Genomic DNA, 13,382 nt, shown 5'->3' with positions numbered 1-13,382 from the left:
TTGGGGAGAGGTTTATGCCAAGCAGAAAAAAAAAACCTAGTCTTTTCCACATGGAGAGAGTTGCAACTATACTGGTATAATTGGTAAAAACTTTCCCATGTAGACAAGACCTAAGAAAGGAACCATTACGACCACTGTTCTAGCTTCCTGCTTAACACAGGTCACGGTCTCTCACCCAGGAATTCCTGCAGTGGAGACAATTCTTCTTTGTAAGTGAAAACTATTGAGCCCAGTAACTTGTGGATTATTTTTGTTATTAAGAAAGCTGAATTCAATCACAACCTAATGTAGTACTTTCCAGGTCAGTGGTGGGTCCTGCGCTTATTGGCGGATTTGCTCACCTCAGTGATCTTCCCCTTTGGTGGAACCCACAGTCTAGGTCAATTCCTCCTGTGTCTGATCAGGAGTTGGGAGGTTTGGGGGGAACCCGGGTCCGCCCTCTACTCCAGGTTCCAGCCCAGGGCCCTGTGGATTGCAGCTGTCTATAGTGCCTCCTGTAACAGCTGCATGACAGCTACAACTCCCTGGGCTACTTCCCCATGGCCTCCTCCAAACACCTTCCTTATCCTCACCACAAGACCTTCCTCCTGGGGTCTGATCATGCTTGTACGCCTCAATCCTCCAGCAATACACTCTCAGCTCCTTGCACCTCTTGCTCCCAGCTTCTCACACACACCAAACTCACTGACTAACTGGGAGGCTTTTAACTAGTTCCAGCCAGCCCTTGATTGGCTTCAGGTGGCCCAATCAATTTAGCTATCTCCACTGCCTTCTAGAAAGATCTTAATTGGCCCCAGGTGTCTTGATTAACCTGGAGCAACTGCCATTTGGTTACCATGGTACTAGGGATTTGGTTAGCCTGGGGCTGACATACTTGTTCCTTACTACCTTACTGTAGCCATCTGGCCTTGCCCCATCACAACACCAACACACACACACCCCTCCCTCCTTCAGGAGGTCATCTAGTCCAATCCCCCACTCAAAGCAGGACCAATCCCCAACTAAATCATCCCAGCCAGGGCTTTGTCAAGCCTGACCTTAAAAACCCCTAAGGAAGGAGATTCCACCACTTCCCTAGGTAACCCATTCCAGTACTTCACAATCCTCCTAGTGAAAAAGTATTTCCTAATATCCAGCCTAAACCTCTCCCACTGCAACTTGAGACCATTGCTCCTTGTTCTGTCATCTGCTACCACTGAGAACAGTCTAGATCCATCTTTTTGGAACCGGGGCAGCTCCACGCCCCAGCACACCAAGCGCGTGCTTGGGGCAGCATGCCGCGGGGGGCGCTCTGCCAGTCGCTGGGAGGGCAGCAGACCCTCCGTAGGCACGTCTGCCGGAGGTCCACCGGAGCCACGGGACCAGCAACTGGCAGAGCGGCCCCCGCGGCGTGCTGCCGTGCTTGGGGCGGCAAAATGGCTAGAGCCACCCCTGTTTGGGACCCCCTTTCAGGTAGGTGAAAGCAGCTTTCAAATCCCCCCTCATTCTTCTCTTCTGCAGACTAAACAATCCCAGTTCCCTCAGCCTCTCCTCATAAGTCATGTGCTCCAGCCCCCTAATCATTTTTGTTGCCCTCCACTGAACCCTTGCGGATTTTTCCACATCCTTCTTGTAGTGTGGGGCCCAAAACTGGACACAGTACTCCAGATGAGGCCTCACCAATATCAAATAGAAGGGAATGATCAAGTCCCTTGATCTGCTGGCAATGCTCGAACTTATACAGCCCAAAATGCCATCAGACTTCTTGGCAACAAGGGAATGCTGTCAACTCATATCCAGCTTCTTGTCCACTGTAACTCCTAAGTCCTTTTCTGCAGAACTGCTGTGTAGCCATTCAGTCCCTAGTCTGTAGCAGTGCATGGGATTCTTCTGTCCTAAGTGCAGAACTCTGCATTTGTCCTTGTTGAACCTCATCATATTTCTTTTGGCCCAATCACTGAATTTTGGTTGAGCACTTCTGCCTCCCCCCCCCCCCATCTTAATCAGAAAACCAGGAAGTCCATAAAGGCATTTGTGTACAAAATGCTGCTAACTCAGAAACTATGGTTATGAGTGCTATAGAAATAGCTGCAAATCAAGATAATTAAAAAGAATAAGACAAAACTTGGAAATGTGCCTTCAGTGACGTTTTGTTTCCTTTCTGAGAAAGTACTCAACTCGCCAGTGGAGCTCCATTCAGGAAGCTGAAATCCACCAAAATATAATTTACAAAACAAAGAAAATTCTAAATGGCTAATTTCTTATTAATCTGTTTTTTTAATCATAAGATTTCTGGGTGGGAGACTAAAGTGTCTAGAAATGTAAATTATGGCCTATAAACATATCCACACATGCTTATGAGGTCTTTTTATTCAGTCTTTAGGATAAACTGGACAGGAGAAAAGATGCTAGAGGGAAACAAGATGCATGTCTGGGCGCACCATCAAGACTACCAGCACAGTATATGGTGTGGCAGAAAATTTTCCCCTTCCAGCATATTTCTAAAGGAGCAGTCACTGAAGCAAAACGATGATGCTGACAGGGTTTTTTGTTGTTTTTTTTGTTGTTTTTTTTAAGGCTGAAATATTGACCATATTGATCTACCAGATGATCTTTTATCCTTAATTGTAATCTAAAAGGCCCTATATCACCACAGCCTTTGCTGCTAGAGGTCCTGATACATAACATGCTTTCACAAATCTCTGCACAATTTTCTTTCATGCCCTCCGCTTAGCACATCAGCACATGAAGCAGCGGGCAGTTATTGTTCTTTGATATCTTCACAAAGATGAGGAACAGGATCAGCTGCCTTATGAGCACCCCCTCATGGCCAGAGGTCATTCTGTAACACTGTACCTGGCCCAGGTCAGCCCTAGGTTTTTTATTGCTGTGTAGATGTTCCCTTAGATTCACCCTTCACCACTTCCACTCAGGCTGACACCCAATTTTTCTACAAATAGAGCTCAATGGTGTCTCTCCCCTGATTGCCCAACCCCTAGTCTTTACATCGGTTTTATACTATTCCTTTCTAAGGAGTCTATCTTCCCTACTCTAACACAAATACCATTCCCAGACTTTACCTGACTGGAGCTCATCCTTCTGTCTCCTAAACTCCCCTGGTGTCAAGCTCTTCCCTGCAGGAGCTTCTCTCCCTCTTCAGTTTCCTGCCTCCTGCCTCCCACCTCCTTCGTGCTGCTCTTTATAAGGTAATCACCTGATCCCTGTCACAGGTGGCTCATTCAGTAATCAGGGTTGGCCAGCCCCAGGCCCTCCAGCCCTTAAGGGCAAGCCACCATGTTATAATATTAACAGAAATTCAATATTTATGACCTAATTAGTCACTGGAAATCTCATCATAGTTTAAAGAAACAAAAGTGAACCATGATCTTTTATATAAAACATAGAAAAGTTCTCACACACATGCACACAAAGCCACTATTGTATTTAATGGAAGCAAGAAATAACTTTTCAACTTTAAAAAAAAATCCTTTTCAGGCACCTTTAAAAGAATATTTTGTTTAGTTTGAAGCAGAGGTAAGCAAATTATTTATGTCAGTCTAAACAGAGTGGCACATAAATCCATGTTTCTGTATCTTCTGCCCAGACTGAACTGACTGCAGGCAATAAAAACCCCTCAAGGAAGGTTAGTTTCATTTGGATTAAAACACATTTTTAGTGTATAATAATTCACAATATGGATGGATCTCACACTGGGATTTACAAGGTGCCTTTTAATAAAAGGGATCTGGGTTGCAATGAAGCCATAAGAATTTCTGGTTAAAATGTAATTTAAAGTTGATTATTTCAAAACCTAAGTTTCAATATTATCGCAAAGCCTGTCTTTTGCTAGTTGAGGAAGAGGGGCTGCAGAAGCAATAGCTTCCTATGCTGGGCGCTACTTCAGGAAAACAATGCAACTCTGTGCTTCCATCCCATTGATTTCAATGGAATTGAAGCACAGATTTACAGTTAGGAATGTGATAAAGTGCTTTCCTAAATTAGGGCCCTGGTTGGGGAGTAAGAACTTTGACATGCTCAGCAGTAACTCCTACATCTAATTACATCTCACTCATTTCTCCTTAGACAGAATAATAGGTACCATAGCATGGTACCATTAGCAGACGGATGGAGCTTAAATGGGAAATGATTTAGGGATTACAGGGTTGTCAGAGCCCTGAAAAAGATGAAGAAAGTGTAGGCTTCTTGTTCTTCTCATGGAAGAAAGAATAGTCTTTTGATTATGGCACTGGATTAGACTTGATAGATTTAGGTTCTCCTCTGGCTCTGCAACAGACTCTTTATGATCTTGGACATGTCATTATATCATTGTGTGTTGCCGCTTCCAATCTTCTGCTTGTTTGGTCTATCCCTTTCTCCCAACCTTTTCCTCTCTGGCTAGTCTGAATGAGAGCTCTTCTGGGCAGGAGCTGACTGACTGTGCATTTGTACAGCACTTAGCAGAGGGAGGCCCTGATATTGGTTGAGGCATCTAGGAACTACTGTAATAAAAATAATTAATAAAGATGCAGCATTTAGCACAGTTTATAAAGTGACATTAACTTTAAATGTAGTTTTATGTTTATACTGCTAATATTAAATGGACCATAAATTAATATTTTCAGTATGCAACCTTCATTACATGTCTCAATATACATATAACCCTTCTACCAGGTGAAGTCAGCAGCAACAAGGGCCAGGTTCAACATCTAAGGGTCGCCCTTAACAATACAAAACAGAATAGGCTTGAGCCCCACCCACTAATCTGTGAAAATTTAGCACTATCCCTAAGTGCCTCTAAGAGGCAATACTTCCCCACTAGCAAGCACTGAGTCTGTGCTTAACAAAAGAACTTTTATTAGACAGGAAAAGGAACCAGGCATTAATTTGGGAAAACACCACAGCCACATTCAAAAGCATGTTTCCATAGGCAACCCAACCACACAGTGTGACAGACCGTGTCCTTTGCCTCAGTTTTCCCACCTTGCAGTGGGAAAGTCCAACAACCAAATGTCCTTTTTAAACACACCACTTCCCTCTCCCCCTGCTGCAACCTACACACAGTTGGCTATTCTTGGTTAGATAAGACCCAGAGTTCAGAGGGGTGGTCACATGGTTTAATCTTCCCCTCTAGGGGCAGCAGGGGGCAATCAAGTAATATCTCTGCTGCCTCACAGCTGCCACTGTTTCTCTGCCACCACTTGCTGCTGCCACTGCTTCTCAGCCACCACTGGCTGCTGTTTCTCAGCTGCCACTCTCCACTGCCACCATTGGCCACACTCTCTCTGCTAGTGCCACTGCTTCTTTGCTACTGCTGGCCACTGTCTTTTGGCTACCACTAGCTGCTGATATTTGCTGCTCCTACAACGTTCTGAAACTTAACCCAGACCTTAGTCATCTCAGCTCTCAATGATTTCAGCAGGTAGTGGGGAACCTCACAGCCAGTGCAGCTTGTGTACTTACTGTCCCCACACAAGGCCTAAAGCTCAGCCTCTGGACCTACTCAGAAGGGATAGCAGCTCCAGGACTCACCAACTGAAAACAAGGACTCAACTGAGTCTAATCACCTCTATCATTTAAATACTGGAGGGCAGGTCAAATGGCATGGGTGCTGCTTAAAGAGTTCTAGGCACCCCCTCTAAAACCAACTCCTGTCCCCACCCACTCACCTTCACTGGGATTTGGCAACCCTACCCCCTGCTAAGCAAGTGAGGCTCAGTTTAGAGTGACCCCCTCAACCAGGGCATGCTAAGCACAGCTCCGCTGCCCTTTACTCGTATAAGGATAACCACATTTCATGATCACGACATTCAAATACTAGAGTGATCTGCAGGGGCGGCTCTAGACATTTTGCCACCCCAAGCACGGTGGCATGCCGCGGGGGGCGCTCTGCCAGTCGCCGGGAGGGCGGCAGGCGGCTCTGGTGAACCTCCCGCAGGCGTGCCTGCGGAGGGTCCGCTGGTCCCGCGGTCCGCAGGTCCCGCGGCTTTGGTGGATCTCCCGCAGGAGCCACGGGACCAGCGGACCCTCCACAGGCACGCCTGCGGGAGGTCCACCAGAGCCGCCTGCCACCCTCCCGGCGACCTGCAGAGCGCCCCCCGCGGCATGCCGCCCCAAGCACATGCGTGGCATGCTGGGGCCTGGAGCCGCCCCTGGTGATTGGCACCCCTAACCAGCCAAAACTGATCATTTTGGCAAAGCAGCTCCATCTGCTATGCATGTAGGCAGAGCAGGCGGGTCTATGCAAACATGGTCTGCTCCTGAAGTCTGTTCTCCCAACTCACCACTACATGTCAGAGGAGAGCTCATTCAGACCCTGCTTACATACAAGACACATGCATTTTTCCTATAAGTACCTCAAACAAAAATGGATTAATTCATTAATTCTTTATGACTCTTGCATGGCCATAAGATTTCATACACTTTTAGACCCTGATTCTGCATTGCAATAAATGTGGGCAGAGCCCTTTATCCACATAGAGCCCAGTGACTTCAACAGGACTTCTAGTGAGTGTGTCCACATCCACTACAGTATAGGATTAGGTCTTCAACTAGTGTTTAGTTACAAATCAAGTCTAAACTGCACTGCTGGACTAACGAATCATTATTATAGCCTTCCATTTTGGAGTCTACAATCATTAATAAAGTCCTGTTTGCATGCACAACGAAAATGATCACAGTGTTATTGTCCTCTAAAAGCTGTCTGAAATGGGGGGTTTCATGCTTAGCATCTCAGTGTTTTTCAGATCAGAATTTGCTCACCTTACAAAGGAAAATTGTTGTTTCAAAACTGCTAGTTCTGGAAACTTCAGGTGGCATCTGAAAGTCAAGTTGTTTTTTGTTTTTTTAAACACACAGAGAGAGAGATTCAGCAGGCTAAATTGTGCTCTGAATTACAGCTGTGAACCTCCATTATCTTCAAAGTTTGTCCTCATTTTTTTTTCCAATTGGCCCTATGAGTGGAATTTAGTTAAGAATTGTTGATAATACAAGAGCCAGAGGAGAATCCCTCTCACCTTCCTATAGCTATTGGCCTCTACAGTGCTGGCAGGAGTAAAGTAGTAATAAAAACTTTATCTTGCTTACGTTAGTAAGAAAAACAACTCTCAACACGCAGAGGAAGCATATCTGAATAACAAAGTCATTTTTACAGTTATCTCACAGAGCAGAACTGCTGTTTAAGCAACTGCTCAAGAGACTGACAAAAGTTAATTGCATAATGGAGATGGCCTCTTAAAATGATTTAAAATAAGCATTTGGGGATACTTTGGGGGTGGTGTCATAAAAACAAACACTACCTAATACGTATGGTCTGGTACAGATTTCCCTGTATACAAAGTAAAGGGAAAATGTTAGGGTTAGTTCATCTGTAACCAACATTTCTGGGAAACAGCTGAAGCACAGTGTAACCCTGACACTTGCCACATGTTGGTAGTGCGATAACGGCTCATTTCAAGTACGTAGCGAGGCATGAGGGAACTATAGTGATTTCACCACAAAACCCACATCTGTGCTATTCCATTTGAAATTGTTGCCTAAGGGCCTGCAGTGCTCCTTCTAAAGTTTTCCTGATGTTTGTTGTACATATCATCATGTTTCATGAAAATCTGCTAGTTACTCTGCATAAGTCCCTAATTTATGGTAAAAAACTCTTTAGCCTGCCACAAGTACTCCTGTTCTTCTTTCTAATACTGAAGCATGTAAACCGATAGAGGAGAAAATGTGCCTATCAATGACAATTCTATTCCTTTGAAGCTACATTCTGTTGGGAAACACATGGAGGGATCAATATTAGGAACTTTGTGTGTTTAACTTTATTTGTTTATACCCACTGTGCTTGGAGTGGGGGAGAGATGGGGAGAGATGCGGTCAACTGCTTTCTGTTTTACAGGATTTCATATAGGTCTAGAATCATAGCTCTGGAGCATAACCTCTCTGTTTACCTCTTTTTGATCCCCAAATGTTAGCCAGTATTCAGGGTTTTCAGAGTGGTTTATATAAGGGGAGAAACTAATGGTGCAATCCTGTCTATTTACCACTTAAAAAAAAAAAAAGTTTCTCAGACCACAGCACGAATTAAACAGCAGGAGAGAGTCTCTGCTCACAGTTCCAACCTTCCTTCCAGCCAGCACTCAGCCCAAAAAAACAAAAACAAAAAAACCTCTACATTTTCTCAAGGTCACAGTGCAAGTGCTTCTCTGGCTGGCTATCAGGCTTCCTTACTGCCTTCTGCTTCTTCTCTCATATACACAGAATTCCATCCAAGGCTATCCAACACCCTGAATTGTTATTTAGCTGCAAGTCAAAACCCTCTGCCCACATAGCTCAGATTCCCAACCAGGCTTGCATGTGGCCTGTGCTTTGGGCAGTGGCTCCTATTGTCCCAGATATTTTTCTATAACAAATTTAACTGCTTTTCACCTTTATCCTGAATTAAGGGCAGCTGTTATGCCCACTAGCTTCAATGACGTCTTAACCAACCCCCAGTATAACATTAAGGTTGGTGGAAGAGTGAACTCACCGCTAGAGCACCTCCTCATGGCTGGCATAGTGTAGCAGGCTATCTTCTTTCTAGCACCCCTTGCTGAAGGTCACTCCAGACCCCAGTGGTGTCTTTTCCCACTGTCCTCTATCCAGGTCACATTTAAGTCTACTACTTCTGGAGTGAAAAGGGCCAACAGAAAACCCAAATGTCATTATAAGAAATGTCCTCTCGGCCTCCACTCTGGGACCCGTTGTCTTCATAACCCTCCCCCAGGACTCTCCATCATCTCAGTCCCCTTCTCTGGCCTCACATCTTATGAGTGGCTGGTAGGGGAATCTGCACTCTGGCTTGCAGTCCAGGGACCCTATAACCAGCAGCCAAGGTTTGCTCCATTTGACTCCTGGCTGAGGCCTTCCTGGACTCCTTCCTACTGCAGCCTTTTACCAGGCCTTCTCCCCCACAGCCTCGCTACATTCATCCTTCTCTCAGGGCCCCTCCCTGGAATCCTCCAATAATACCCAAATCTTAAACCCATTCCTGCCCTGCTCAGGCTTGACCTTTCATCACTCACTGCTTCTTTCTTGAATACCTCCCAGAGCTCTCCTCCTGCAAATCCAGTGCCTGTCCTTCTTTAAAGGCACACAACCAGAGGCTGGTCCACCCCATTAGCTACTGTCTGTCTCCTAGCCACCTCTTTGATTTCTCTATTCAAGCAAAGATCCCAGGGCTTCCTCTTCCTGTGGGTTTCCTCCTTAATCATCCTGGTCTCCCTATGCTCTAATCTCAGAGAGTGATTACAGAGTTCCTTCCCTCTCTCCCCTGCATACCCCCCATGCAATAAGTACATCCCCTCTTTAAACTAACACCACCAGCTCCTCTCCCCACTTTAATTCAGTCATCTTTAATTAAGCCTGTGCCCCCCACCAGGTGCAGACAGGTAGAATAATTAGCCTTTCAAGCCCACATTAATCATTTCAGCACCTGTGGGGGGCACATACCCTATTGTAAGCTCATGTTTGTAGTGTATATTATTTTTTAAAAAAATCAAGAGAGACTTGATTACCTTTCTTTTCCAATTTGGAGTTCAGAAATTAACTCCATTTTTATCCCACATTCTTCTGCCTTGGCACTGGTTCATGACAAGAAATTTCAAGCCCTGCATTAAGCCCCTATTTCCTTCTCAATTGTGCAAGGTCCCCAGCAGTCTGGTCCAGCAAAGTCCGTAAGGACTTCAGTGGGACTCTCATGCTTGAACGTAAGCATGTGCTTAAGTGCTTTGCAGAATCATGGCCAAAGTGCTTAGCACCTTGTGGGATTCCTAAAGTGTCCAGTTTCATTATCTTTATACCAAGGTGCACCAATGCCGGGGCAACAGTTTTAGATAAGACTGTCCTGGCAATCTCAGCTGAACTTTTCTTTTCTTTTTCAGTTCATGGCAGCTTGTTATTTTCTACCATAATTTAATGTAATCGTTTGGATCTTATTAGTAATGTGAAACTGGACACATCTCCCATGCCAAAAACAAGCAGTTTTATCACTGTACTTCTCTTTCAGCTTATCAGACTGCCATTTCATACAATGCTGCAATCTTTTAAGATCCATCATAGCATGCCAAACCTCAGTTCACTGGCACGCATTCTCAAAACACTGCAGCATAGATTAAAACGGGGGTGCCTAACTACATCAATAACAGAGGCTTTGACATGAGACACCTTAATTGCTCATTGTTTATCATGTCGACAAGTAGTATAGGTTAATAAATGAATACTGAGCACAATGCATTGCATCAGCTTCTTCAGAGTATTACTAATACAGTATGTCAATCTACAGCAAGCAACTATTATGATGTCAATAACAAATTCACTTTATCATGTGTGTTCTAAGGCTAGATGTCACTCACTTGGGTATACTCAAGTAGTTTCTAGGTCAGAACTACTAACATCTGGAACACTGTCCCTGGAAAATGTTCCAGTAAACTGGGAGGCCATTAATCCCCCAACCTTTTACATTCTGGTGAATTTTAGGTTGCTGTTATTATGAATGGCTTAATAATCAGGGCCTCAGAGTGGATTCTACCTTTTAGACCCTACAGTCACAGAATCATAACATCATACAGTATCTTCCCCTACCTACATATAATCGGCCATCACAAACACTGATTGACATAATTAAAGCCTGTAGGAATACAAAGGTTTTTTTAAAAGCCATATTTTCCCCTACTGAGTTGAGTTTCTCAAACTAAAGTATGAATCTCTTTTCCTTTTAAATTAATTCTTGTTCTGCTACTAGAACCACATGAAAGTAAAATTAGCAAACAAATAAAAACTCACCATTAAAAAAAATTCAAGAGCATAAAAGCAAATCTGCAATTATACTGCACAATAAAAGATATTCTCTCATCTGCCTTGTCTCTTTGCACTGCACAGTTAAATAAAATTTAGTAACGTGAGAACCTCTAAACATTTGTCACTCAGATAAGCAACCAGAAATTCAGGTGCTTGTTTGAACCTATGTAGGGCCCATAAAATGGCTTATGAACATATTCTTATGGAGAAGTCCAATACCCAGCAACCTACCTCTGACATGGCACCAAATTCTCCCAGGATGCACCAGTGAAATTTTGTCCAAAATAACAGATAGCAAACATGAGCACATGGTCTCACAACATCTTTACTATCTTAGACTGGAATCTTATGAGGTCAGCTGTTTTTGTGAGATGGCAGCCTAAACCAGAAACAGAAAATGTGGTTTTGGATCAATCCCAGAAACAAACCTTTAATGATGTGTTCAGCTTCTAAGAGTCAAGTATGAATCTCCTCAAAATTGAAAGGGATTCAGTGTTTGCAGTCTCTTACCACACCATCTACATTACAGTATAGTTTTGCATCTTAATCCTTGATCTTTGGTATAAGAATTTCAGACATCCTAATAGCTGACCTGCAGAGTCTATATTTCCCAATTACCCTTGAAACAAATTTTTTACCATGTTGCCCCTTTGACTGAGCAGCAGTGGCCAAAATTTGGGGGCTTGGCATCCATTTGGTTGAGAAATCAGTGTCACAGAGTCAGGGTAAATTCTTGGAATAATCTGATTTACAAAATATACACAAAGTCCTGTTTCTATGAACAATAGTATGAACACACAGCACATGGGTTTTTGCAGAAATACAGAGTCAGACAATGCAGCCCTGCACCAATAAACACCTGTGTCTGCCTCTGTTTCCTTTCAGGATCACTCTGCAATTGCTTCTGCCAACCAACATAGCATGGAACCAATACCTAGCCCCTGCATTTGGAATCTCTAAAAAAAAACCCATAAAGCTCCACATTCCTTAGCTTGGGCTACATGGCTGGCCAGTTAAACCTGGGCCATTAATTTCACAATACCCCTTTATCGACCCTCTGGCTAGTTATCTATCCACCCTTTTAATAGGGAGTCTCCTACCCTTAACCCTTAGTGGCACCCCATTGCAACCTTTATATCATATAACACAATCTACCTATAGCCTTGATCTTTACATGATAATTTTGTTTATTTTGAAATTGAAAGGCACACTGCCAAGTAGTTCATGCTCCATTAAAATACATATAAAGTGAATGGTTTGCAAAACCTAACAGCGATAGCAATATATACATGATATTTTAATAAAAGTGTCTGTGAGAACTAGACATGGGTAAAATCGAAGGAAATTTGGATACTCACACATTCAAACCCTCTAAAGTTCAAGACAGTTGGAAAAGTTGCTGTTGGCTTTACCTCTCTGCAGTGAAAACAATGTTTTTTGTGGATTTAAAGATTCACCCACAGTGTTGAAAATCCAAGCAACATTTTTTATCTAGTGCAGGAGAACCAAGAAAGTGAAATGGATTAAACAGATCGCTATAGTCCCTGTTATTTATACAAAACCACTGGTGTGCATAGCACTTTACAGACCTAGAAAACAGGATTGCTGTCTTGAAGATCTTGCAGCCAAAGAGATAAAACACAGACAAAGGAGCGGGGGAAGGATACCACATGAGAGCAAGTGGCTGAAAGTTTGCAATTGCCTTATTACTTCCAAGGATGTTTTTGTTTTTTAATTCAAACTGCACTAGCCAATGGAATAAACTACCACTGAGGCAAAGAGACACTGCAAGGTTAAGCCAGAAAAATACCCCACATATCTGTTCCCTAATACTTAATGCAGAGTCAAGGGAGACACAGAAAAGAAGGTGCTATTCTAGCTGGGGCTGCACCTATGGCCCCAGCTTCTGGAGTCATGTGACTGTATCAGACTCCCAGCTTTCATACAGGGGAAAATGTTTCTGGCCCTCATGGTTGTGAAGAAGAGCTTTTAAAATGTGTGCCCAGTATAAACAATTTAGAGATGTCTGCAAATCACCTGAACAATGGTCTGTGGGTAGGAGGTGTAACAGATTGAATCACAGAAACTCCCTTGGGAATTACTACCTGATGTGCCAAGACTACTTCTGAACCCATTTTCACTGGCAGCTTGGGACTTCAGTGCCCTGCCTGGGTTGAGCCAGACATGCTTGCTGGCTACAAACACAGACCCAGGTCTGAATTACGTCCCCTAAAAGCTGCAGACTTAACTGAAAACAGCTAAAGAAGTGTTCTTGTATCCAGCACTTGGATGCCCAGCTCCCAACGGGGTCCAAACCCCAAATAAATCCATTTTACCCTGTATGAAGCTTATACATGGTAAATTGATAAATTGTTCGCCCTCTATAACACCAATAGAGAGATATGCACAGCTGTTCTTCCCCACCCCCCACTATTAATACATACTCTGGGTTAATTAATAAGTAAAAAGTGATTTTATTAAATACAAAAAGTAAGATTTAAGTGGTTCCAAGTAAGAACAGACAGAACAAAGTGAATTCCCAAGCAAAATAAAATAAAACACGCAAGTCTAAACCT

General features: G+C 43.6%; 1 long non-coding RNA gene across 2 annotated transcripts; it reads right to left on the bottom strand.

Moving 5' to 3' along the window:
- Positions 1 to 3,576: 3,576 nt before the first annotated feature.
- LOC123367541 lies at positions 3,577 to 9,248 on the bottom strand. 2 transcript variants are annotated; one of them, XR_006578519.1, is made up of 4 exons: positions 8,772 to 9,248; positions 8,498 to 8,635; positions 6,739 to 6,795; positions 3,577 to 4,478 (listed from the first exon to the last, which is right to left on the bottom strand). It is a non-coding gene; the product is annotated as an uncharacterized LOC123367541 (long non-coding RNA). The 2 variants fall into 2 exon arrangements; XR_006578520.1 differs by having other exon boundaries at positions 9,033 to 9,248.
- Positions 9,249 to 13,382: the final 4,134 nt, after the last annotated feature.

The sequence above is a fragment of the Mauremys mutica genome, chromosome 3, assembly GCF_020497125.1.
Source record: "Mauremys mutica isolate MM-2020 ecotype Southern chromosome 3, ASM2049712v1, whole genome shotgun sequence".
Taxonomy (NCBI): domain Eukaryota; kingdom Metazoa; phylum Chordata; order Testudines; family Geoemydidae; genus Mauremys; species Mauremys mutica.
Note: the sequence above shows the minus strand (reverse complement) of the source record. Positions and strands in the feature narration are given on the sequence as shown.